Source organism: Thermobia domestica, chromosome 5, assembly GCF_964235325.1.
Source record: "Thermobia domestica chromosome 5, izTheDome1.hap1.1, whole genome shotgun sequence".
Lineage (NCBI taxonomy): Eukaryota > Metazoa > Arthropoda > Insecta > Zygentoma > Lepismatidae > Thermobia > Thermobia domestica.
The window spans coordinates 69,821,851-69,849,705 of NC_137458.1; the positions used below are offsets into that span (position 1 = coordinate 69,821,851).

Below are 27,855 nucleotides of genomic sequence, written 5' to 3' on the forward strand. Positions count from 1 at the left end.
TAATGTTATGCAATGATTGTCTCACCTTAAATTTATTGAACCAACATTCCGATGCTTGAATTCCTCCATCTGTACATTCACCACTACAAGTTCATGGTGAATCAGGTTCTATAAAATGAGCGTAAAGACGCTTTGCCTTCTCCCGGACCATTGGACCATTCAGGGGCACCCTTTTTTGGTTGCGGTCTTCGATCCATAATGACAACGCCACTTCCATTTTTTCTATTCCTGGATCACGAACAATTTTCGCTGACAGTGAAGTTGAAGCTACAGACGACCTTATTTTATCTTCGGATTTTTTTATCGATCTTACAGTTGATTCGTTGACATTGAATGAGCGTGATATGGATGCAAACGATTCTCCAAGGCGTAAACGATCAAGCATTTCTATTTTCACTTTAAGCGGTAACACAGATTTTTTTCGTGTCGAAACTCGTTTCTCATTTTTTTTTTTAAGTTGACATTACTGTATAAATTAGGGAGACAGCGGTAGAGACGTGTTAGTCGATCACAATTTTTGTAACGAATGGAAAGACGAAACAATAAAACACGCAAAGCGGCTCTTACCAAAGGACGGAACGTCTAATAATGTGGCGGCATTTAAAAATATACTTTATTCATTGAGTAATAAGGTTGCTTTCATTCTGTTTGTTTACATTCTCAAAAATGCCGATCGCGGCGAAGGCGGCTTATGTCAAAGTTCGAACCAATGCAGCGGCGATATCATTTAACAACATACTTTAGGCAAAGTTGTAATAAGGTCTATTTTACATTTAGTCCATTTGACGGCGTTTACAAAGGATATTGGGTTGGATACCTATTGGAATCCTTTTTATTATTATGTATGTACGTACGGATTAGATCCGTGAATAAAGAAATCTTTAGCCGCGAATATAGGAATTGGGTCGCATTTTTTTAATCCGCGAATAGTGAAAACGCGAATGAAGGAAGCGCAAATAAGGAGCTTTTACTGTATAAGAATAATGCCAAATTCAAGTTGGAAAAATGTAAATTTGTCCATTTGTGTACATCTAAGTTGCTGTTTCATCTTTGATATAAGGAAGTTATAAAAAATAGTAAACAAACGATGGAACCAAAGTCTTATTTCTTTCATTAATTAATTAAACAGGTTTGTGAAGTTAATAGTAAAAAACAAACTAATAAGGCTTATGACCTTTCACGAGAAAGGGAAAGAATGTGGTATGAAATTAATACTACAACTTAACACTATTAAGTGATTATGAAACTGTATGAAAGAAAAATAAAATTCAAGCCAGTTTCTAAATACTGAAATTAAAAATAAGTTATTGTTACTAAACTAGAGTATAATAGTATTCTTCTAAGTAAACATGAGTATAACTGAAATGAGTACAGTTAATATCACCTCCATTACTGAACCATGTTCATAAAGTAATTGAGAAAAAACAATTCTGAACTTAACAAAACTACAAAAAGAAAAAAAAAGTTTTTTTTTTGAAACCGTTCTAATGGACGAGATGCAAGTAAAATTGCAGGTGCTCAGACATTCGTATGACAGAGGTAGGTCCGTTGCACAGAGATATTATGTCTGCGTATTTGTCTTGGGCGACTTTTAGCTTTCACAAGTTAAAGTTTCCGACCTTATAAACTTTAACGTTCTTCTTGAGGCGCTTAAGTTAAAGTTCATTGTAGTCTAATTGTAGATGGACCAGTTCTCGGTGGTGACGTAACTACTGGGGACGGGCAAACGGGGCTTGTGCCACGGTCGCTAGATTGGGGGGCGCAAAACTGGGCAAATATTTATTTTCATTATAAGGCAAGGGAAGGAGTTTTAGCAAACTAAAGATCATAAAAAAGTACCTCAGAAACTTAACAGGGCAACGACGACTCATATTCATAGAACATAAATTAGCTTCAAAGCTATCTTTTGAAGACATTGTAAGAACCTTTGCAGCCAAAAGAGCTCGCAAAGTTAAATTTTAGTTCCAGCTTTATGTGTTTTCATTTAAGTTACATTGATTTAAAGAAATTTACAAAATGTCCGAGTATAATACTTGAGACAACAGCTTGACTGTTTGTCATAATTAAGTATCCTGTCCTAAAGCAACATACTTCTGATTTATTCTACACATATCTTCCCTCTCGAGACAAAGAGGCGCATATCATTTTTTCAACTTTTCTAGGAGAGAAGTTTAAAGATTTTATCACATTTTTTTTTCTGGTTCATTTCAAATAAAAAATTTCTTCCATTTTAGAAAAAGGGAAGGAACTTAAAATGCTAACTGCATTGCCTCGCTGAATTGCTAGACTATTGTGTTGAAATAAAAAAATATCACAATTTATTGTATCGTGTTCCGTTAAAATTTAATTTGATCTCTTAAGTTCTATACCTGAACCGAAAGAAATCAAACTATTTAAAAAAAAAGACGATAGAATAAATAATGAGAAAAGGTTTAAACTTGTCCCCTGGAAAAGTTAAGAAAATGAGATACGCCCTTTTGTCTCGAGAGGGACGATATGTACATTCCGATATAATTCCAGAAACATAGGGGTTTGCAGTTACTATAATAAGGCTATAAGAATGTCAAGTATACTACTCTTAGATCATTTGGCAAGTGCTTTATCTTGTACTAAAAATTAAATTATGTACTGCAATTTTGAAATCGAGCTTTACCACATAAATAAAAAAAAGGAGAATTACTGTGTAATGCCAATGTTGAGGAGAATTATGTGTAGTTGAGGAGCGCTTTGGTTTGGTTGGTCAGGAAGGCTGGGAGATAAGGCAAGTTCTTGTCCCGGGTGATAAGTTGCCTAGTTGTGTTGCTGGATGTCGGTGACCTCTTAAAAACTCTTATTTCCAGGGGCGAATCCGGGATATGATCAAGGGAGAGGCTAAACCATATTTTGTCGTTTTATCCAGTGTAAAGCAGGATCTAAGTCCATTTTATCCAGTGTATACCTGAGCGTCAAGGGGGGAGGCTTAGCCACTATAGCCCCCCTTGGATCCGCCACTGTACGGCTTACTTATTTTGCGTTACTCCCCTCTGATTCTCGAATTTGTAGAATTCTAAGTTCTTTGGAGAACTGCTTGAAGCTGGGGAAGTCACTATGCTGTAGTTCCACTACCTCAAAAGGCTGCTTTCTACGAAAGAGCTTGATCACAGGGACCAGTTGTGAAGGCACATAAATATTTCCTGCTTACTTAAACAGCATATTAAAACAAATTACACATTAAGGTGAACACACACGCACAAATAGAAAGTCTTTTGAGATACGACTCTGTGTGAACAATGGAAACTTATCTTAGTTTTTCTTGCAAACTGTCGTATCTTCAGTGACGGCAGTTCGAGAGAAATTTAATTCTCTACAATTGAGATATGACGAACATCAAACTGCTTATTCCACATTTACATTTAGGAATTTAGATACCTCTATTAAAGAGAATTATAGAGCTCCTAAAAGGGAATTCGGGGCTGGTCTTAACTCAAAAATCGATTTTTTTTTTAGATACGATACTTTGCAAATAAAGGGACGATATGGGATGAAAATAAATGTTAGAAAGACAAAAGGCATGGTGATTGGAACGAAACGGTCTATGTGAAATATAAAAGTGGGAGAGGAGAAAATAGAACAAGTGAATAGTTTTCGATATCTGGGTAGTATTCTTAGTAATAACATGAAGTGCGAATGTTAAATAAAAGCAATGATAGGAATGGCGAAATAAGCCATTAGAAGGAAGAGAAGTCTGCTTTGTGAGACCAAGAATAAAGAGCTGAGAAAAAGACTCATAAAATGCGTCGTGTGGAGTGTTGTACTGTATGGGGCGGAAACGTGGACATTACGTAAAAGTGATGGAAAACAACTGGAAAACTTCGAAATGTGGGTGTGGAGAAGAATGGAAAGAATTAGTTGGGTCAAGTGGAAAACGAATGAGGGCATTATAAATGGTGGGAGAGAAAAGAATATTTTTAGACATTATTAAGATGTGGTAGAGAAACTCGTTGGGGCATTGGCTACAAAAGAACTCTATCGTGAGTGACGTTTTAGAGGGTATGGTGGCAGGAAAGAGAGGGAGAGGGAGGAGGAGACTACAATTAATGGACGATATAAAAACAGAAAAATCGTATGTGAAGACGAAGAGGTTAGATGAAGGCTGTGGAGCATGGAAGCTTCTTAGCTGCGCCAAGTGACCTTTTTAATAAGAACAGAATACCAATGAAATGATGATGATGGGTCAAATGGGAGACAAACTATTCAAGAATGAAGAAAACAGAGATTGAGCCTCAAAATCTTACTCCGATAGTGAAACATGCTGTAAGATCTATGTTTGTTTGGCGGTCAATGAGTGCTATTTGTGTCGGGAATTTGTGTTTTGTAGAAGGAAGGATGAACCGAAGGAACTATATCAAATATTTTAATTAACAATTTTCGGCAAAGAACTGCAAAAATGAGTCCCAATAATGACTGCATATTTTTGCACGATAATAATCCAAAATAGCACAAGTAATACTAGGAGGAGTAATATCTGTGAGAAACAATGTTCCGGGGGACCACACTTAGTATTCTGGGGGTCACTGCTGATACTATTCTATTTATTATTATATTATAGATGTATTATTTTGATCTGCTCCGGGGGCACTCTCAGATCTCCGGAAGGGGGGGGGCAGTTTGCCCCAAAAAACAGATCTGGAAGAAACACTGGATGTGTATACTATTCATGTACCCAAACAAATTCACACACACACAGTGACCAGATATCAATCCCATAGAGCATTTATGGGAAGGTTTGGACCAAAAATATAAGACACAGGGTTATTTCTAATAAAGCAGATTTCAAAAATGCTTTATTGGAAGAATGTGCCAATATTTCACCTGAAAGTACAGTGAATTTAGTCGTTCCCATTTACAGAAGACTTCAGGCAATTATAGCTGCTAAAAGGAATCCTACAAAGAATTAATCAATTGAAAAGTGATATTATTACTATTAGTTTCTTCAATGTCATGTGTGCGCATACTTTTTCCACATACACTTGTAGAATTACTTTGTTTTTATTTTTTGTTACAGAGATAAAATAGCTTTTATTTGAAAGTTACTTCGTTAATATATTCATACATGTATACACTAATGCAAGTAATTTTATCATTCACTTTACATCCACTTTACATGTATAGTACAATTGAAATTATATATACGAAACCTGGGCTTCGTATTATATGTACGAATACTTTTTTCGAGTCACTAGATACCGTCTTGTGGACGTTAAATGATGACAATTGAAGCGCTTTTAGACTTCCAATTAAATTTCAAGACAGTATTGTTGAAACTCCAACATGAATGGAGTTACATTGAATATATAAAATAAAGAATACGTACTAACGAAACTGCAATATTTCACGATAACACTTTGCAAAAGATCTGTCCTCCTCTTATTTTTATTTCAATATACGGTGCTTTTAAAATTCATATTCTTTTCAACTGCTATACTTTATATGACACTATGAAAAAAATCTAGTCACAAAGTTTGTAGATCAAGAGGAGTGTATATGTTTCTCCTGTGTCTCGCTGAAGACGGGGAAGAGAACTTACGCTTCCCTTAAAATGATTCTACGACGCCACTGTAACAAAGGAAATCTCCTATCAGCCAGCAACAGGGGTTCCACTACGATGGTAATAGGATGTGATGTGGAATCGAAGGATTCACGAGAGTGTGTGTGTGTGTGTGAGGAATATTCATTGCTGGCTAGCTGTATTGCGTGTAACCTAGCAACACATGAAAAAGGGAAACCCAATACCAAAGAAAGAATAATATAACAAAAAGAAAGAAAAAAAAACTGTCATTATTTTGGTACATTGTTGAGGAAGCCCATGCCTTAGTCATATCTTGGCAATGGTAAATTACGATACTTCTGTGCCTGGAACATCCCTCCGGGCCTTTATTTTACCCTAGTGCTTTAATATTTTGGAGCTGCAAAAGGCAGAGGAGTGCATCTTGGCATGATTTCTGGTTTATCTCACTTGGGTATGTACAGCCCTCTTGGGAGCATTTTTTATTTCTTCATTTTTTCCCTATCTTTTTTCCCCTTTGTGGCGTCATCATCGGTCGTTCAGGGAATAAGAAAGAAAGAGAGATACGATAATACTTACAAGAAAAAGAATCGACTGTGTGAGAGCGTCCATCTTGGTGTTTGAGGACTTGTACACAGCAGCAGTACATTAGAAATAAGAATCATAAAGCCCTTTCCTCTCCCCCACAGCCTTTTCCAACTCAAATCCTTTAAGTTCTAAGAAACTAAGGTGTTAATGGATATATATATATATATATATATATATATATATATATATATATATATATATATATATATATATATATATATATGAAAACATGGTCGTACATGCATGTTAGTTATCCCTTTGGGAACTCTTGCGTGTTAGAGTGGATGTTCCTCTAGGGAGTGCTATACACCAGGTAAAAACTCTTCAATTACACAGTTACCAAAACTTAAAGTAGACATTATTTGTGCCGACAGAAGGACGAATATGGAAAGAAGATTAATCGAGACACATATTACTGTCCTTTTTTTCATTCTTCATCTAAAGATATGAAGCCGTGAGGGACAAATTAAAATGAAGTTAAATGTGTAGTGTTCTTAGTGACTGTCTGCGGGTATATATGACAACGTAAACAAAAGCTGTATAAATATATATTTTTTTTAGTTTAACGTGCCACGATTATGACTTTTAGGGGGTCGCGGTAGCTCAGTGGTAGGGCGTTCGCCTCTGGTGTATGGGGTCTTCGGTTCTATCCCAGCTCGCGCCAAGTGGGCTTTGTGGTGGACAAACACCGTGGGTGTGGGTTTTCTCGGTGTTCTCCTGTTTCCTCCCACTTTCTTCACATTCCACCATTTCATTCATTTCTCATCATCACCGTCTCCTTTAGCCTGGCTGGCATAACCGGACGTAAAACTATATATATATAGCCTATATATATATATATATATATATATATATATATATATATATATATATATATATATATATATATATATATATATGCCCTTTTAGGCTAAGGGAAATGGATGATTAAGAGAATTGAATAATGATGGAAGAATTAGTGGAATGAGAATGGGAGAGGAAATGGGAGTACCCCGGGAAAACCCACGAACACGATACTGTCCACCACAAACTTACTTCACCGGGATCCAACCAGGGACACCACACGCCAGAGATAAACGCTGTACCACTAAGCCATCGTGTCCCCGAAAAAAGCTGGTATAGGAGAGGAATAGTAGAAATATACGTAGAAATATAGTAGCAGTTTTTTTTTCTTGTAACACTGCAATCAATGGATGCTGAAATTACTACAAAAAGAACAATGAATATTAAACTTCCTTTAAAAAATGGTTAGATTACAATTCCCATGTAACTTCTGTAATAAAAATTAGCATTAGTTGAGAAAATATCCAATTAAGCCGAAATATAACCTATACTCTGCCTCTACATTGAACTCGTTCAGTTTTTGCAATGAAGAAGTCAACTTACTTTTAGGGGGGGGGAAGGTCAATGTCGGGAACGGGAAAGGAAGTATCACCTCGGCTGCGATTTCGGCACGGTTTATATGAGAAACATAGTGCAACAGAAGTCAAATCTTTTGTTTTTACTTTGTAGAACGAGAGAGTGGATAAAGGGAGTGTTATGATTATCCTACAGCTAACAGTCAGTTTATTACTTGTTAGTATAGAGTGTTCAAAAAGTAACTTAATATTAGGAGAAAAAAAATCTTATTTTTTTTACATTTTCTACAATAAATGTTTGAAGTGATGCCAGAATGTAACGAAGACACGACTACGTCATATGGCACACTAAACACTAATTTTCTGTGAATGCCGAGACAACTCCTTCATCACATGTGGGTTGTAACTGACATATATCCGAGAATTTTGGACATTAATGTATCCTTTCAGACGGAACTATGCCCCATCAGTCTAGTACCAACCATCGAGTTCCTACCTTTCTGGTATTACAGATTCCAAGAACCAACGACAATCATCTTTTCGGGCATCCATGTCTTCCGGCAGCAGTTGCTGAATCGCTCTAACTTTCTAGAGGGCCCAATTTCAATCACTTGTACAAGGCTATGAATGCACTGTCAATAGAGAGCCTGGATTGGCAAGAAAGTAATCACACTATTTTTGACTCATGAGATATCTAGCTTGGATATTGATCAACTGTTCTTCTGTTAACAATCTTGGCCGACCACTTGTCCGCTTGTCGATGGGCCGATTACATTATCTGTCTCCTGGAACTTGTCGTACAGTCGCTTGATGGAGGATTTATATGGATAACCCGTTCCGTACTTCTCTGTGTAAGCCCCCTGGGTCCAAGCATAACTGCTGGTGCGAATGTACTTCTTCTCAATCATACGCTGTTGAAAACCCATGCTGTTCAGTTATTCAGCACCTTCAACAAAACATACCAGGTAATAATTCATGAGATTTCCCACAAGGTTGCGTAACTTTTTGAGCACGCTGTATTTTAATTTATTTTTGTAGTTTGTTTACTGTCATAATTGTCAGCTTGTTAGTTCTTTCAGTAAGGCTGAGGGGTTGTTTAAAGTTTTAGATTGGGGCTAATACAAATGAATTTGGGCCATCTGTAACACAACCAATGGATGGACCAACGTCACAAACTCCGAGCATATCAGAAAACAGGCTAGTATGCTGTCAGTCAGTCAGAAGTGAGTGTGCTGTTCAACAGGGTCGCAGGCAAGAGTACCGATGGAGACTACGCAAATGCTTGTAATTCTTCTTTACAAGTTCAAATTGTGATTCTGTACATGTCGCCACGTAAAACATAAACAGTGGGTTTGGTACTAGTGAATAAGTGCACCGTACACCTTTGGTTTGTAAAACCTCGTGTTAATATTGGAAAATGAGCTCCACGGGCTTCAACCAAAAGCATGCTCTGGTGAGCTTCTCAGGAACACCGTGGAAGCAGATGCTGGGAAAAGTCAAGCATTCAGCGTAGCACAGTCATTCTGTAGCTTCATGCAATAGGTAAGGTGAAAAAGTTGGGTTCATGGATGCCGGATACAGTCGGACTGACACCGGCCAACAAGGATCGTCGACAGGAGATACGCAATTCTCCAAGTGAACCAAATAACCAGGAAGGTATCTTGCTTCATATTGTCAATTGTGATGAACAATTGATTTGCTATATCAATTGTAAGCAGTCAGGGCAGGCTTTCAAAACCACTCCACGACTCACAAAAGCTGTTGTTATTGGTACGATGGTTTCTCTATAGTGACGTTAACGCATGATATCGTTCTTGAGGCAAAACCATCACAGCGGATCTTACAGCGCTGAAATGCGTGAAATAAATGTCAAACATGTCCGCAAGCAGCCAGCAGCTCTAAGGACTATGCACAGTCTCCAAGAGTTGCAGTGTAAAAACCTTCCTCATCCACCGCATTCTCCTGACGTCTCTCCCAAAGACTATAATCTTTTTCCCAACATCTTGATCATTTCTTGGTTAAAGGGAAAACTTCCATGATGACGAGTCGGCGTAACGAGGAGTTGCAGTTTTATTTCGCACTACATACTCCAAACTTCCGTCGTGGAATTCAATTATTGCCTGAGCTGTGGCAAAAGTATTTGGCTATAACAAAAGTCCACTTAGACTATCTATATTGTCATTTTCATTTATTTGTTTACTTGTTCTGGGCCTTTGAAAACGATAAATGTCAGTTAGATGTTTCAATTACATCAACCCAATATACTACTCAGGAGTAACGAATTCCGGGTCCGGGTTCCATAATCTAAGAGCTTCCATGTTGGAATCCGGAAGTTATATTTTTTAAGTTTTTTTTTTAAATTCTATCAGGCGAATTTCATGGTGGTACCTTAACATACAAGCCCTGAGCGATTACCTTTCCCACTGAATTTTTTATTTTTTTTATTTTTTGTGTATCTTTTCAGTGCAAATGAGCTACACAGGGTAGTTTTGGAAATTTGTTAAAGGAGTAATATAATTCTTTGAATTTTGTCAGTTTAACGTCCCACGTTTATGCTCTTTAGGGTAAGGGAGGCGACGACTAAAGCAAATGAATGATGTTGGAAGAATTAGTGAAATGAAAAAGTAGGAGGAAACGGGAGTTATTCGAGGAAACCCATGGACATTATGTTGTCCACCACAAGCTTACATTGTCCGGGATCGAACTAAAGACCTCACGCACCAGAGGTAAGAGCTCTACCACTGAGCCACCGTGCCTCTTAAATATAATTCTATTCAGCAAAAGCAGTTGACAATGTCTTCAAAATACTATTCAATTGTGCACACTTACGCGTGTTTGTGTGAAAACATCGTGAGAGGATTTGTGTCTGAATTTATAGAATTCACAAGTAGTAATGGTGTAATTATTAGGAGTTTGAGTGTCGCCGTTAGGAGAACACCGAAAACAAAAATAGACACAATATGTTAGTTAACAGTGTATTTCTTTACGTATGCATTATAAATAAATAAACAAACAGTATTTTCTAGCAGAACAAATACTCCCAAAGTAATATTATCAATGAACGACATACTATTTAGTTTCATAAAATTATGTTTTTATTTTTCGATTTTCTCGAAGATTATGGATGATAACTCAAAGCCATTTTGTTCAGCTTGATTCCATGTTTCCTTGAATCCAGGGGCTCACCCATGGGGGCGGCCCACCGGGTCCGGATCCGCCCCAAATTCCTAACTAACACTTTGACGAAGGGTCATATCTCAAAATCTCACTTTCTCAGACATAAAGAAAGAAATAATAATTATGTAGACACGAAAGCAGTTGAATATATAATAACTTGTTACCTATTCCAGATAATAATTATGTGGAATTATTGATTAATTATTGCATATTTAACTTTCTTCTCCTCTATGGAATTATGTTTATTTCTTTAAGTCTGAAAAAGTGAGATTTTGAGATACCCCTTCGTCAAATTGTTGACAATTTGTACACTTTATCAATAAAAATATACTTCTTTAACAGGAAAATGATTGTAGCAATGTAGCATGAAAATTTAATCCGACACTTCATCTGTACTCTTTCACTTATTTATATATATATATATATATATATATATATATATATATATATATATATATATATATATATATATATATATATATATATATATATATATATATATATATATATATATATATATATATTTATATATTTATATATATATAAACAATCTAGTTCTATCATTTTCTTTTGAAAATATATGTGGAAGTATTTTACAATTACTTATCGTCTTTTCGGCTGCATAATAATACTTGTTCAATATTATATAGACGTAGTAAAGCTTGGACTTCTCCCAACAAAAATTTCTGGGTGCGCGCCTGCTTGGATCAAACCCAGCAGTACCTTGACTGCATTAGTCTTACGAGAAATGGTAATCCAGTATGGTAAGGATATTAGTAAACCTTAGTCTTGTTCGTTCATTTCAAGTTTTAAGAAGAGATATCTTGTTCATGTTGTACCGTCTTACTATCAAATGATAACTATTCACATCTTCACATCATCCAATGATAGAACACAAAAAACACAATCAATTTTGTTCGGAAAAATTATAATCATATGTTAGTTTATACAATAAGGCAACGGTCTGAATGATTTGAATGAAAGCGGTGGGCATAATCATATTTCTTTCCGAATTTTGATTGCACTTGAGCAGGTCAACTGCGCTGTCAGGATTTCTAAACACTGATAGAATTAATCACTTTGTGATGAAACAGTTGTGATAATGTCAGATTAAAGTTTCCCATTAAGTTTAGCTTTTATTTGTCTAGATTACAATTACATCACCAACATTGTACCCGTAGACATCGGCATAAATCTGTCCTCAACATTACGGGTGACGAGTAAAGTGATAGTAATAACCTGTTTCAACATGAATCATCCCAAAACAAAAACTTTTTTTTTTTTTATAAGTAGCGAGGAATACGCGACAAAACGTACTAGCGACAAAACGTACCACCGACAAAACGTACCACTTACCCTGAGGGATGCTTGTAAAGGGTTTTCTAAAAACACTTTAAATAATGACAAGCGACAAAACGTACCACTTGACTGGAGAGCTACTTGCGAAGAGTCTTCCAATCAGCCATCAAATAATGACAGGCGACAAAACGTACCACTTGATAGGACGGTATATAAGTATATATATATCAGCCAAAATAAGGTAAAAAGTTGAACAAATTGGTGGTGAGAAAAGTACCGATGCAAGACCAAGACTAAGACTAAGGCTAAGGCCATGCCTGCAAGATTCTCGCAACACCAAGACCATACCTGCAATATTCTCGCCAGACCAAGACCAGCAAGAATCTTGCATATGCAATATTTGAATATTTGCTGATTTCCATCACACTTTATTCAGGCTTTGGACCAGGGACGGATAGGCATTATTAGAGGGGCGCGGGCGCTTTCTCCCACAAGGGCCACCAGCATCTCAATATCACAAATCAATTGCACAGTTTTCTTTCTACAGTAAGTCAATAGTATTAACAATTGACAATTAAAACCTGATATTCTTTCATCAGTATATTATTCTGAATTGTTCAAAATATTATATGAAGTCCAAGGAGAACGTACACTATATTACAAAATTAGCAGATGTTTTAGTGTACTAGTTTTTGATGCTACTGTATCTATCACTTTTGCATTCGAAATACATTTTAATAAATCTTTTTCAATAGACATCAACATAAATGTTTTCAAATGTTTCTGAGACATGGTACTCGTTAGCCTATTTTTAATGTATTTCAGTTTATTTCAGTTTTGAAAAATTTCTTTCACATGTTACCTGAGTTATGGGCAAAGTCAATAAAAATTTGTATGCTGGAAGCTTGGATAAATATTACTGCAAAATTTACAATTCTGCAAAATTAAAAGCAGCACATTGGACAATTTTGCAATACGTTTTGCATTCGCTTTCCTTGTAAACAAATGTATTTTCTCCTAATTCTGAATCACTTGTACCATCAGCAGTCATTTTTTCTCGGTTGTGCTCGTCATCAAGACTGACTTTCAAGGATATCCACGTCCTTCAAAAGTCCAAGAGAATACATTTATAGTATCCTTGGAAACTTCTTTACTGAAGTTTTTCAGAAAATATGTAAGTTTATCGAAAGGCACGTCTGGAAGTTTTGTTACTTGGTTGAAGTGTCTAGGGTCCAAATAATCCATAAAGTACCTTGCTTCTTGAATCTTGAAGAAATACTCGAAACTACCATGTCCAATATTATGTTGAATGCGTCGATGCAGTACCTGGTCATTGGATAGAAGCAGCTTCATTTTCATATTCACAGGAAAATCAAAATCCTTGTCCATCTCTGAAGGCGAATTGTCGACAGGTCAATAGAAAAAAAAAAAAAAAGAAAAGAAAAGAAATCACGTTCTAAGTCTTCAAATTTGTTATTGGCCCATTGTGCAAAGCTTAATGCTGCATTCTTAACGGATTCAAAATCATCTCTCTACTCTTTCACTTGGAACAGAGTAGTCTGCACCATCTGATAGGACTACACTAGCAGCACCCTCTATTTGGAGATAGTTTGACAGAGAGGTCGTCACTTAAAATATCTTAAGGAACATTTGTGCTGTCCGAGTTGTTTTGAACTTGAGAAGATCTCTTATATATCCTTTCGCTTTACACCTAGCTTTTGGTTTGATATTTTCTGTAGAAGCAATTTTCTTAATTATTATGGTCAACTCTATACACAAAGCACTTTCTGGGTTCGAAAAATGACCAAACTTTTTCTGAAAAACAGTGTGTTTCCTACCATCTTGTTTCCGCAATAACTGTAAGACGCCTTTGTTAACATTTGATCTTACAAATGTTCATTCGTTGATAAGACTCGCATAAATATCGCATAGCCATTCAGCAGAATAATGACACAGAATCAATGCTTTTTTTTTTTTGTCAGATCACATATGACATGATTGAGTATATGAGCGTAACACCACACGTGCAACTGAGTTTCTTAGTGGTTAAGCGGTTAGCGTATGCGCCTTTGTCGTGGGAGACCTGGGTTCGATTCCTGGCGGGAGCTCATGTTGTTCGGATTTCCCGTAAATCAGTATGTCCCGTCTCATATAGCCTCGCTGCTAAAGGGCCGTTAAACTCAAAATCGACTGAATCACACGTGTAACTGATCACAGGTGAATTGTAAAAATCCAAATATTGTCCTTGCATGTTACTTGAGCCATCGGTTGAATTTCCAATACACTTCTTAATATCAACTTCTGCAGAATTTCCAGCAGTAAACCGCAAGGACACTGGCCTGCGGTAGATATGCATTTTACAATGACAATAATACTTTGTTTAACAACCATTTTAACAACATGCCGTAAAACAACAGAGCACTGGCCTGAAACTACTATATCTTGAGTAGCGTCTAATAGAACAGAAAATATTGAAGCTTGAGAGACTTCTTTCCAAGTATCTTCTCTGATAAGTGTGTTGATAGCATTCAAAACATAATTCACCGTGTTTAGTAAAAGTTATGCGACCACTATACTGCTTACTTCCGGACCTGACTCTTCTCGGTGACCTTATCTAAATTACTTTTAAGCGGAAGATCAAATTTGCTTAAGAAAGAAATAATATCCAAAAAGTTACCATGATCTATAGCTGTGTCTTTCAGTTTATAGGCTGCTACATTTCCTCTGTAAATGAGCCCTCTTTTACCAATGAGTTTCTGCACTTTGACAACTCGATACATTACCTGTCTGTTCTTCTCAACCTTATACTGCCGTTGTTTTACCTGTTCATGAGAAAGTAGTTTCTTAACATTATGTTCTCTTTTGTTAGATATGTAAGCACCCACATTGGTCCAATGTATTTTGGAAGACTCGTGTTCTCTTACTCGCTGATAAACGTGTTTAATGTTACGTTTGTCACGTACACAACCTTTAAGAGAAGTTTGTTCGATCTGGAGAATAATCTGTGAACACGTTGAAAAAAATGCTTGAAGGGGTACGTTTTGTCGCAGATTAAATATCCGAAATGTTTTAATTAGTCCAAAACAGGTTGTAATTTAAATAAGTGGTACGTTTTGTCGTGGAACAAATATCTGAAATGCTTTAATTAATCCATGACAGGTTGTCATTTATGACAGGTCGTCAAAAGTGGTACGTTTTGTCGCGAAAATTCAAGTGGTACGTTTTGTCGCTGGTACGTTTTGTCGGGACACTAGTAGCGAGAGGAGGTTTCCTAAAAGGGATTCAGTATTGCAAAAATAGATTTTATCTTTATCCTTCAACTTTTACCAAATTGGAAGTGATGGAAATCTATTACCATTTCCGGTTTTAAATATTGATAGCCATAGAGGAAAACCGGCAAGAGCTAGTGAGATTATTTTCTGATAAATTCAGCGTTCTAAGAACGTATTTTGCCTCCATTTCTGTTTAAACCAAAAGCAGGCCTGATAGTAATCTATTATTTCCGGTTTCAATACTAATCGCCATAAAGAAAAACAGTAATAGGTAGCGAAAAGCGATTTTTCTTCTTGGATTCAGTGTTACAAGAACAAGTACTAAGAGACGGGTTTGGAAAGTAACCTCCGATTGGTCACTGTGCGTGAAGTAGTGGAGGCAGCGCTACTATCTTTGCGCAGACGTGTGCGCGGTAGATCAGTCTTCATGCAACCGTTGTAGAGTGAAGGTTGCCTGATCACTAGTTCTACTTTTGTAGCGTCTCAAAAATGTGTACTGCAATAGAAAACCCCGCCTCGTGCGAGTTGTACGTTTTCTTATTGCAAAACAATATTCGGCACCTGCTATTGATCGGGAACTTTGTACTCTATATGGACCAAGCGTGATGAATGAAGGAGATGTTCGTGAATGGGTTTGTTCATTTAAAAAGTGGATGAACAAACATTCATGATGAAGAGAGGAGTGGCAGGCCATCAGTGGTCACTGGTGAACTCGTTCAGAAAATTGATGGAAAAGTTCGTGAAAATTGATGTTTCACAATCTCAGAGCTTACCGATGAATTTCCACAAATAGCTTGGATCTTGGTAATGATGAGTAGCTGAAAGATGCGGTTACAGGGTGGCTCAAGACACAACCGGAAAATTTTTTATACTGATGGAATTTCTAAGCTAGTGCAAAGATATGATAAGTGCTTGAATGTTTATGGAAACTATGTTGAAATATAGAGCAAAGAAGTAGTTTTCAGATGTATATAATAAGTAATTCTTATTTACTTTGGTGTTTCTTTCTTTAACCAATCGGAGATTACTTTCCGAATGGCCCTCGTATTTCCACCATTATCATTTTAGACAAACTACAAGTTGTAGAACTCTCCACAACTTCCGGTTTCAATTCTGATTCATTTAGAGCAAAGACAATACGTAGCCAGGTTTATTTTCACATATGGAATCAGTGTCCTAAGAAGAGGACCGATCTCCGATCTTTATACCATCTACCACTTTACCTCCGAGACATCAGGAATTTAAATGTTATTATATTAATACCTTTCATTGTCTTCTAGTGACGCGATAGGATTCTGCTAACTTTTAGATGAAATTAACAAAAGCATCAGGGCATAAATGTTTGTACGTACAAGAAAAGTTTTTCGAAAATCGAGGCTGACAAGGAAGAATTCTTCCCAAACCGAGACGCGACGAGATTTCTACAAAATTTATTTCTCGTCTCGTCTACTCTCGTGGGCAACAATAACCCCCGTAATTTGAAAGTCTTCTGTAGTTTCACAGTCTAGAACACAAGTTACTTGTTACTTAAGAAGAATGCAAGGAAAGCACAAGGAAACTGAAGTGACGAAAGTCTAAAATTCTCTCTGTCGAAGTGAGAATAAAATTGGATACCCACGTCAGACTCATTTTACGTTTAAAATGTAAATTAGCACCTCGGTCCTTCTCTCGCTTCAGTGAAAGATACAGAACCGCTAATTAGCTGCTGTGATAATGAGGACAATTTGACTGCCTGTCTGCTTTAAGCACACTTCCGTTCATTCAGGCACATTGTGATAGATCACAAGAAGAAAATTTTCGTTCAGAAAAGGCGGAGAAGAAGCGAGAACGAAAGAAAGAAAAAAAGCATCGAAATACGCTGTAATTTGATACTTGATCAAGGCTGCATAGTCTTTGCTTCCCCTCCTATCTAGTAACTCTTAAAAAAAAAACTCACTAGCTTCATTGCAATATAAATTTCTTTAGTAAGATAAGCCTTTTGTCTTTTTATGTGGACCTTCCCAAGAAATGAGAATGAAATATTCAAGTTAGGATGGTTGCCAAGTGTTGCTATTTGTTTCCAAAAGCACTTCTTGGAAATCTCCAAGTCTCGTTTATCTAACTCGTTCTGTATTTTACTTGAATAGTTAAATGGGATTATATGTTTAAGCTAATAACGGAAAGAAATTGGGTTACTTTTGCAAACAATTCTCAAAGAACACACACATTAAAGTTTTTTTTAGTACTACAGTATAATCTTGACGTGAGATAAGTTGAAAGCCAGATGTTTCGTTTATTATCAAAAATCATGTATCTAGGAAGTACATGAGGAAGTAAAGTAAATCGAATGAAGTGGGAAGTATAAACTCATTTTTCAGGTAATGCCAACTGAAATGTAAGCTTATACTCTTAAGATGACTCTTTTCCTAACATAAGTAATTTTTAATTTCGGCTCAAATGTTCATCTGGGGACGCGGTGGCTCAGTGGTAGAGCGTTCACCTCTGATACATGGGGTCCTTGGTTCGATCCCAGCTCGAGCCAAGTGAGCTTTGTGGTGGACAAATACCGTCTGCGTGGCTTCTCTTGGGGTTCTCCCGCTTCTTCGCATATCATTCATTTCTCATCATCACCGTCTTCTTTAGCCTAGCCGATCACCGCCCGGAAGTCAGTACATATTTAAGATTATTCGTTTAACTGCTGCGCAATGAAACGTTACATATCATAAATATTGTGCTATAAGATAGAGTAATGTTTCAGCTACAGCACAAGACACTGATTCATTTGATTGTGTCTCCTGATATCGAAAAAGGTAATAAATAAAAGAAAATATTTGATTCGTTTTACAATGAGCACACAAGATGGCACTTGCTGGTAGATCTTACTAGAAGTGCTCCGTTTTATGAAATGTTTATTTGTGTGTGTAAAATATTTTAAACTACCAATAAATATCACAAAATACCACAAAGTACCAATAAGTATCACAAAATAAATATATTGTTGACCGTTTCTCGTGTTATGTTTCATATTTTATTTAGATATTAATTTACATTTAAGGAAATAGATTTTGAGACGAAACTTGCGCAAAACGCCATAATGCGTTGTTGCCAAATTTGTACGTTTACTGTGGTAGTCACAATAAAAAAAATTCCTGGATTCTACGTTGCAGTTCAAGAAGCAAGATTGCGGTAAGGGTCGAAAACTAATTTCTCCGGTAAGTATGCAAGCTGAATTCCATGATTACTCCCTTTATTATCTTGCCATCAGTAAACACTCGACACTATCTGGCAACACCGCACTATTTAATCAGCGTTTAGCATAGCGCCGAGAACACCTAGTGATCCACCTTTTTCAAACGTTTGTCAAAATACATACATTTGATTAAGCAATATAGATTGACATATAATATTGTGGTAACCTTCGAATCTGAGATGTGCTAGATTTTTTTTATAGTTATATATGTTGTATAGGCTCTATTTAACATAAAATCACTATCTATATAGTCCTTTAAAGAAAGAAAATTAAACACAAAATTAAAAGAAATACAAATGAAGTTTAAATGTTCACCAATTAAATAGCAGGTTCTACAGAACACAGAATGGAAAGGAATGCCTGTTAACAAGTGCGTGCAAGTAAAACCCAACTGATTATTGTTTTATCGTATATTTGTGTATTTGTCACAGGAGCGCGCCAGATCTTTTTGTTGGGAGGGGCAGGCCGGTAGCCAGTCCAAAAATGTAGGGGGAGCGGTTGAAGTTAGGGAGGCCCGATCCAACCATATTATAGTTCAATTGCAAACCTACCGTGAAAATTTAAGGGCGGCAGCAAAAATTTAGGGGGCCCCAGCCCCCTAGACCCCCCTGGATACGGGCCTGGGGAGGGGTCCAAAGTAAGGGGAAGTATAGACTATACGTCTATGTAATATTGAACCAGTGTTATTTTACACCTGAAAAAATGATAAGTAGTTCTTAAATAATAGTTTACCCTATATTCTCAGAAAAAAATATAGAATTAGATTGTTCTTATTAGAAAGGGAAGAGTACAGATGAAGTGTAAGATCAAATCATTATATTATACAATCATTTCTTTACTAAGAAAAGAATTTTAAAAAAGTACAGTTTTATTAACACTTTCAATTCTAGGGTTATTTAAATTGACCTAGTCCTGTGTCCTGGAGAAAATAAGGGTTATTTTTAAAAATCATATCTTCTTAAGTTTTTACTCTAAACGGTTCAAACTTTCAGAAATATAAGAAAAAGTACCAATCTACTAGACAATACCAGTTTCCGAACAAGAGCTATTTGAAAAATCATTGCAAACTATAACTTTGTTTGTTGCAAAATAATAATGCTTGAGTATTATATATAATAACGATACACCCTCTTTAGTTCTCTTTCTACAATGACTGAAAGGCATTCTTGGATCAGATTCGCCAATAGATAATTTACAAAACACTCAAAATTACTTTCTCAAATAAGAGAGTGTACAAAATTCATTTTTGGTTGGTATTTTTAAATTTTAAATGGACGTATAGTTCCCGAACGACACTCGGATTTAACGTAAGTTTGCAGCCTGTCGTTCCGGAACTACAGTAGGATTGAAAGTGTTAACAAAGTTTAAAAATGTTTGTCAAGTTACAATTTTTTTTTGAGGAGGGAGGTCTGGACTCGGTAAACCCACATATAGTTAAGTCCCTGATTTTTTCACTATGTGTTTTATCTACATTCCCGCTCCTTCCTCTCTCCGTATGGTTTACTGAAAAGATGACCAGCAAACTGTGACATAACAGGACATTTAGTTCGAAACGACTGTTTTAGATTCTCTGTACTAATGTTCTTAACGTGAAGGTACGAGTGTTCACCATTCTTATATATCAACAATAATCTTAATTTAGATAATTCTTTATTTTCAGGCCAAGAGTAGCTGAAAGTATAACAGAAATGAAATTTAGAGAATGAAAAAATTGAACAAGCTCATGTAAGTACAGGTACTTTTCTTTTTATATATATAATTATATAGAATTGAATAATAAGAGCTTCCTCGTGGAAATTAGCGTACTTTCTTTGGCGAGGAAGACCCGAGTTCGATTCCCCGTGGAAGCTTACGTGGTTCATATCTCACCTTAAGCTGTAGGTCTATGTCTCATACAACCTCGGTGCTGAAAGGACACTAAATTCAAATCCAACCAACTAATTGAGAAAGAAAATAGTCGGTGTTGTGAGCTTAAGAGTTTTAATTCGTATTGAAATCAACTTACGTAATATAACTTCTTTAAAAAAATTTTAAACAATGTATTAAGTATAAAAATCAAGGAATTTAATTTTGTTATGATGACTAGCCTTTGGCCAGCTGGGGGCTCCGCCCCAAGACCCCTGCGTTTGCTCGATCTACGACCTTGCATCAAGAGTGAATTTCTTACATTTGCTCTTTAATTACATTTCCTTAATTTGGCCCAGCTGAGGGTTTCGCCCCCTGACCGCGCGTTTACTCAGCCTACGGTTTCGTACCTCTTAAACATACAATTCTACTAAATTTCAAATTTCTTTTCCAGTTTCAAATATCTAAAAAAATAAGATTTTGTATCCCAAGAAAACGCCCATTTAAATAACATGTGAATTTCTTTATCCACCTTAAGCCCCTTAAAAACTAAAAATATTCACTTTTGGCAGTTTTGCTGTGGGTTAGTCCCAGAAGGCTACAATCATGCGAAATTTCATTATTCTAATCCTGCCGGAAGTGTCTAAACATTTTTGGATGTTAACGATGTCCCATATAAATAACATGGGAATGACTTTTCAGTTCCCCATGAAACCACTCTACAGTTGGAAATTTTTATTTTTTGGCAATTCACTTAGTTAACGCTAACAAAAACGTACAGGCATATCGAATTTCAAGTTTTTATTCCAATCCCAAGTGTCTAAAATATGATATTATATGTCCAAAAAAAAAAAAAAAAAAGGGATCATGGGGAATTTTTCATGCCTCCTTAAGGCTCACTAAAAGTTAAAAATATTTATTTTTGGTAATTTTCTGTGGGTTAGTCCCGGAAAGCTACAATCATGTTAAATTTCAACTTTCCACGTCAACCGAAAGTACCCCTTTATTTTGTCAGTTCATGTAGTTTTATGTATAGTTAGAATAGGAAGGATTGAATCATCGATTTTCAAATGATCATAACTTGATTTTGTCCTCATCGTTCAGGGTAAACACAGACTGTTCATAGGTTAAGGAAATTTAAATTAGAGAAATTTTGTGCAAAATTTAGCAAATAGGGATAAACGAAATTTTAAAGTCAAAATGTTGAATTCCAGGAAATTGCCGATTTGAGTGACAAATCTAATTATGGCCCTACATTCCTTCTACATTCTCTTGGGAAGTATCGATAAGTCTAGATTCTCTTTAATTCTTCGAAGTTTTCTGTTTTTGAAATCTTTGTAAATGATGTACCCAGGCCCATATGTAGGCGTTTCACGCCCCTGGGCCCAAGAAAATTTTTGACCCTCCTTATTTGTTTATATTCATCCAGCATAATCTTAAACAACACAGCTGGAGCCGTTTACATTGAGCCACCGACAGCTGGATGGGGTATACAGGACCAAATGCACAAATTATGTTGGAAACCAATAAGTAAATAGCCTCAGCTCCAGAGCTTCTTCGTGGCTAAGCGGTTAGCGTACGAGTCTTTGGTTTGAGAGACCTGGGTTCGATTCCCGACAGCAGCTCATATGATTCGGATTCAACGCTAATCAGTAGGTCCATATCTCATATAACCTCTCTTCTGAAAGGGACGCTAAACTTAAAATCAACTCAACTCAAGCCTCACCCCCATCTGGCGCCAGCAGCGTCGTAAGGAGAAAAGCCAATTGGTACCAACATGGTTTTCAGTTTTTGATGAGCACAGGAGTCTTGGTTTTGCATAAAGACAGAGACTAAGACCAAGAGTGGGAATTCCGACGCAAGACGAAGGAGCTGGGGCGCAACCAAGACCAAGACCATACCTGAAATCCTCGCGCAAGACTAAGATCAACCTGCAAGAGTTTTCCATACGTTCTTACTTAAAATATTTTTTTTGAAGGAAATGAAATATTTTTTGCTATTAGCGGTCGACATTTAAAACATACATAATTCTTTGCTTGGTACTTACTTCAGAAAGTCCACAAGAGGAACGAATTTAAAATTTATATACTGTATCAACCTAAGCTATAGATCTCAATATACAGATAAAATATAAAATATACAGATCTCAAACAACTGTACAAGGCTATTTTCATTTTATACAATATTCATAATTATTTTCCAGACTTTCACGTTTCGCATAATACAAGTCTGGAAAATTCATGCTATGCTTGCTTTTTACAGCTCTTTTTGAATACTTACACTAAACAATAGACTACCAGTAGCCTAGCAAGGATTATTTTTGGGAAGGACGGAGGAGTCGTTCATATTTACACAATATATACACATTATATACACGCAGACGTGGATTCAACGGGAGGCTACAGGGGCTATAGCCTACCCTTGACGCTCAGGTACGCAATGGATAAAATGGGCTTCAATCCTGCTTTACACTGGATAAAGCTGCAAAGTATGGTTTAGCCCTTACCATGATCAGATCCTGGATCCGCCACTGGTATATATATATATATATATATATATATATATATATATATATATATATATATATATACATGGTGGCCCAAAAGTAGGTATACAACCTCGCATTGATCAAGTATAACATTGTAGTTTATGGATCTATTTTCTTCGGCTCTTCCGAGCTTAAAATATAAGTAAAAACAAATTAAGAGCAAATAAATATAGAAACTAAAAAAAATGAAATGAAATCGTTGAGTTTTACGTCCCACGGTTATGCCGGTTAGGCTAAACGAGACGGTGATGATGAGAGATGAGTGAAATGGTGGAATGAAGTAAGTGGGAGGAAACGGGAGAACCCCGAGAAAACCCACGAGCACGGTGTTTGTCCACCACAAAGTTCACTTGGCGGGGGCTGGGATCGAACCCGGGACCCCAAGCGCCAGAGGTGAACGCTCTACCACTGAGCCACCGCGCCCCCCAAATATAGAAACTAAGTCTACCCGATGGGTAACAATAAGAAATGATATAAAATGCAATGAGCTAATCAGTACGGTATTGTATATCTACTTTTGGGTTACCCTATATATATATATATAGTATATCCTGATAGAGGTTTTCTAACGGTTTTCACGTAATGTTAAATCTAATAGATCGTTGCCTTTGCTCCATTTAAAAGAAGTGAAAACACTTTGGCAAGAGAAAATTACAGGGTGGACCATTTGATATGCTATTGTAACTTTTAAACTAATGAATACAAAACGCTGAATGTTGTTTGACATATTCTTCAATATACCAGACTAGCGTGAGTTACCCGCTTCACTGGGTTAAAATAACAAAAATTAGTAATATGCTTCGTTAGTCAGTCATTTTTTACTATTACTGAAACGCTCTCCTCCCCAAGCTGCGAGGTTGAATTTGGATTTGAACGGCATCGGAATTTTCACTGTTCATCTCAGCGACTCCGAAAACTATGGATTCGGCACTAACATCGCTTATTTACAATGATTTCACATATTACTCCCTTTCCCCTTCCTCATGTTGCGGGACACGGCATCGGAAGTTTCATTGTTCATCTGAGAGCGCCGGAAACATATGGATTTGATTAATATTATAATTTTCGATCCCTCTCTTCAAAATTGCAGGGCTGAATTTGGATTTAAACGTTATGAGAAATATCACTGTTCATCTCAGCGAAAACTATAGATTCGACATTAAATATTGGTCATTTTCAATTATTTTTAAATGTCTCTCCCCCTCTCCCTCCCCTAAGTTGCACTGTCAAAGTCAAATAATAACAACCATGGTAGGCCCGAACCTCATTTATTTTGAAAAATGGATCGAGATCGATCGGGTGGTTTAAGAGTTATTAAGTCATAAATATGGCCACTTTCATTTTTTTTTATATAGATTGATTTTTGTATATATTCCCCTCTTCCCCCTCCCCTACGTTGTTCGGCGAAAGTGAAATGATACAAACCATTCCAGGCTCAAATCTCATCTATGTTGAAAATTTGATTGACATTGGTCTGGTAGTTCAAGAGTTATTAAGTTTTATTTTTTTTATATCTCCGCCTTTATGTTCTACCGTAAAATTGAATAGAAAAAAACACTCTCAGGCTCGAACTTCATCTATCTTGAGAATTTTATCGAGATCGGTCGAGTGGTTCAAGAGATTAGGAGTCACAAACATAGTCAATTTCAAGTTTATAATATAGACTAGCACATATTACCCGCTTCGCTGGGTTGAAACGGAAATTTAAATGCACAACTCCGTATTTCATGTGTTTAAATATGCTGCTTTCGTTTTTAATGGCATCGATTTAAGCGGCATCGGAAAGATCATTGATCGTTTCGACGACCCCGAAAACCATGGATTCGACACTAATATTGGTAATTTTCGATCATTTATATATATATATATATATATATATATATATATATATATATATATATATATATATATATATTTCGATTTCCTCCATGTTACGGGCAATGGCATCGGAAGTGTGACCGTTATCTCAGCCACCCCCAAAAATGTGGATTCAGCACTAATATCGGTCATTTCGATCATTTTTAAATCTCTTCCTTCCCCTCCCCCAAGTTGCCGGGTTGAATTTGAATTTAAACGGGATCGAAAGTATCACTGTTCATTTAAGTGGCCCAGAAAACTATAAATTCAACACTGGCCATTTTCGATCATTTCATATATATATATATATATATCTTTTCCCCCTCCCCCAAGTGCCGAGGCTGATTTTGGATTTAAAAAGGATCGCAAATGTCACTGTTTATCCGAATGATCCAGAAAACTATGGATTAGACATAATATTGGTCATTTTCGATTATTATTATTGTATATAGCTCCCCTCCCCTCCTCCATGCTGCGGCACACAGCATCAGAATTGTCACTGTTAATCTCAGCTACTCCTAAAACTATGGATTCGACACTAATATTAGTCATTTTCGATCATTTTTAAATGTTTATCGTCCTCCCCTACGTTTACCCACCTCCTCCCAACCATCAGGACTGAACTTGGATTGAAACAGCATCAGAAGTGTCACTGTTTCTCTCATCGACCTCGAAAACTATGGATTCAACACTAATATTGGTTATTTTTTATCATTTTTAATTTTCTCTTCCCCTCCCATCCTCTTAGGTATACACAGCTCCGCTTCCCTCTTCTCCGTGCGACGGCACACGGCATCAGAATTGTCACTGTTAATCTCAGCTACTTCTAAAACTATGGATTCAACACTAATATCAGTCATTTTTGATCATTTTAAAATTTATCTCTCCCTCCTCCAACCCTACGTTGCATTGTCAAAGTGAATAACCTAAAACAATCCCTACCCCTAAACTCATGTATGTTGAAAATTTGATTGAGATCGGTCGGGTGGTTCAAGAGTGATGAAGTCACAAAAGCAGTCATTTTAACTTTTTTTTTTACATATATCTCCCCCTCCCTTAGGTTGGCTCGTCAAAGTGAAACGACGGAAAACATCCAAGGTCCGACCTTCATATATGTTGAAAATTTGATCGAGATTGATTGGGTGGTTCAAAAGTTATTCGTTTTTATTTATAGTCCCCTTTTCCTCCCCCTTCCCTAGGATCTACCGTTAAAGTGAAGTTACAAAGATGTTTCCAGATCCGAACTTCATGTATCTTGAAAATTTGATTGAGATCGGTCGCATAGTTCAAGAGTTATTAAGTTACAAAAATAGTCACTTTCAGTCTTATATAATTTGATTCTTATATATCTCCCATTCCTTCTCCTCCCCTACGTTGCTCCGTCAAATTTAAATCATAAAAATGATCCCAGGTCAGAACCTCATCTATGTTGAAAATTTGATCAAGATCGTCGAGTGGTTCAGGAGTTATTAAGTTTTATTTATTTTTTATACCTCTCCCCCCATCATCTCCCCTTAGTTCTACCATCAAAATGAATAGCCTAAAACCAGCCCAGCCTCGAACCTCATCCATGTTACAAATTTGATCGAGATCGGTTGGGCGGTTCAGGAGATTTATAGTCACAAACATAGTGATTTTCAATTTTATATACTGTATATAGATTAACAGCGTTGTCAACCAACATAAAATTTTATTTTTTCAAATGCCAGTAAGTCAAGTTATTTCATATCTCAAATCTATATGTAAAACAAAGACTTAAAAGTAAGAATCTGCAAAACTGTTTTTTGTAAAAACTGAAAACTGGTTTCAAGAGAAACCGAAATTCCAAAACGGGTTCGTTTTTTTCACCGAAACCAGTTTCGGTTTTTTCCAAAACCGGTTCAGTTTTCTCAAAGAAACTGTTTTCACTGGACACATAAAACTATTTCTGTAGAAACGGTATCGGTTTCCGGAGAATGAAACATAATTCTGTCCAGAAATAGAACTAGTTTTGGAAAAACTGAAACTGGTTTGGATGAAAACTGAACCGGTTTTGGAGAAATTAGAAACCGGTTTCGGTAAAAACCAAACCGGTTTTTGGAGAAATCCGAAACTGATTTCGGTAAAAACCGAGATCCGGTTTCGGTGTAAACCGTTTATTGAAAATTTTCAAAAGACGGCTTTGGTTTACCTAAAAGCAGAATACCGAGAAACCGGTTTTAGTGCCATAACTACTTACAAGTCCACACTTTTTCTGCAGTGTTGCAAACTAAGGACATTAAGGTATGACAAACATCGAAAAACAAGCACATTATGGAGGATTCTACAAAGTGAGAAGTGTACACTCCGCATCAAAAAAATTGCGACAGCTAACGCCGTGCAGCTAGGTCACCCAATACACACCTTCTTATTTCATAATCATGTCTCGTAAAGAGACCCCCTCTCTCTCCTCCTTCATCTCTGAAAGAAATACTGTTTAAACGCAAGGGAATAAGCAAAATATCTTTTTTACCATTTGGGTTACCGAGTCTCAGTCGAATTACCGGGTCACTACGGCTTTGAATCCTCGACCAAGTGGTGGTCCATAAGCTAACCGACTGACACTATGATCCGTTTGAGCTCTAGTGTGTTCATTCTATCTGTGCAAATTACAACGTTATATCCACAAGAGATGAAAGTAATGCTGGATGTTCGGAACAGATAAATCTTCGGAAAAGACTAGAAAATGGCAATCTCTTTGGTTATTTGAAAACAAAATTTTATTTATACTAGTTCGACACAAATTTGTTTCCATCCTATAATTCAATGTGATTAATTCATGTTGAAATTTGAAACATGCAAGGTCTGGTACATCTATAAGGAACATCCAATTTTCCATTTGAACATTTGTAACTTTTCATTACGATACGGTTTGGACTTTTAATATAGGATATTTCTGATTAAAAAAATTACCAGTAAAATAACACTCATTCAATTTTATCTTTCTTTCCTTCTTTTTCTTTTCGTTTCTTTCCTTTTTTTGTTCACTTTGCATTAGTAGTCTTGAATGGAGGATATGACCTACGCTACCTACTGGGTTTATTAGAATGTGGTTTGCATCAGGACGTCCAATGAACACTACCGAATTTACAACCGAATCACGCGGAAACAAAGCATGT

At 36.5% G+C, this 27,855-nt stretch overlaps 1 protein-coding gene across 2 annotated transcripts in view; it reads left to right on the forward strand.

Annotated features, from left to right (window-relative positions):
- The first annotated feature begins 5,842 nt into the window (after positions 1 to 5,842).
- Positions 5,843 to 27,855, forward strand: part of LOC145685960 (uncharacterized) — an 80,617-nt gene continuing 58,604 nt past the window's right edge. Inside the window, exons 1-2 of one of the 2 annotated variants that reach the window (XM_081758751.1) lie at positions 5,843 to 5,999; positions 20,129 to 20,193. The gene's annotated coding sequence lies outside the window, so the exon portion shown is untranslated. The remainder of the gene's footprint in view (positions 6,000 to 20,128; positions 20,194 to 27,855) is intronic. The other variant, XM_081758752.1, reaches the window with a different exon arrangement.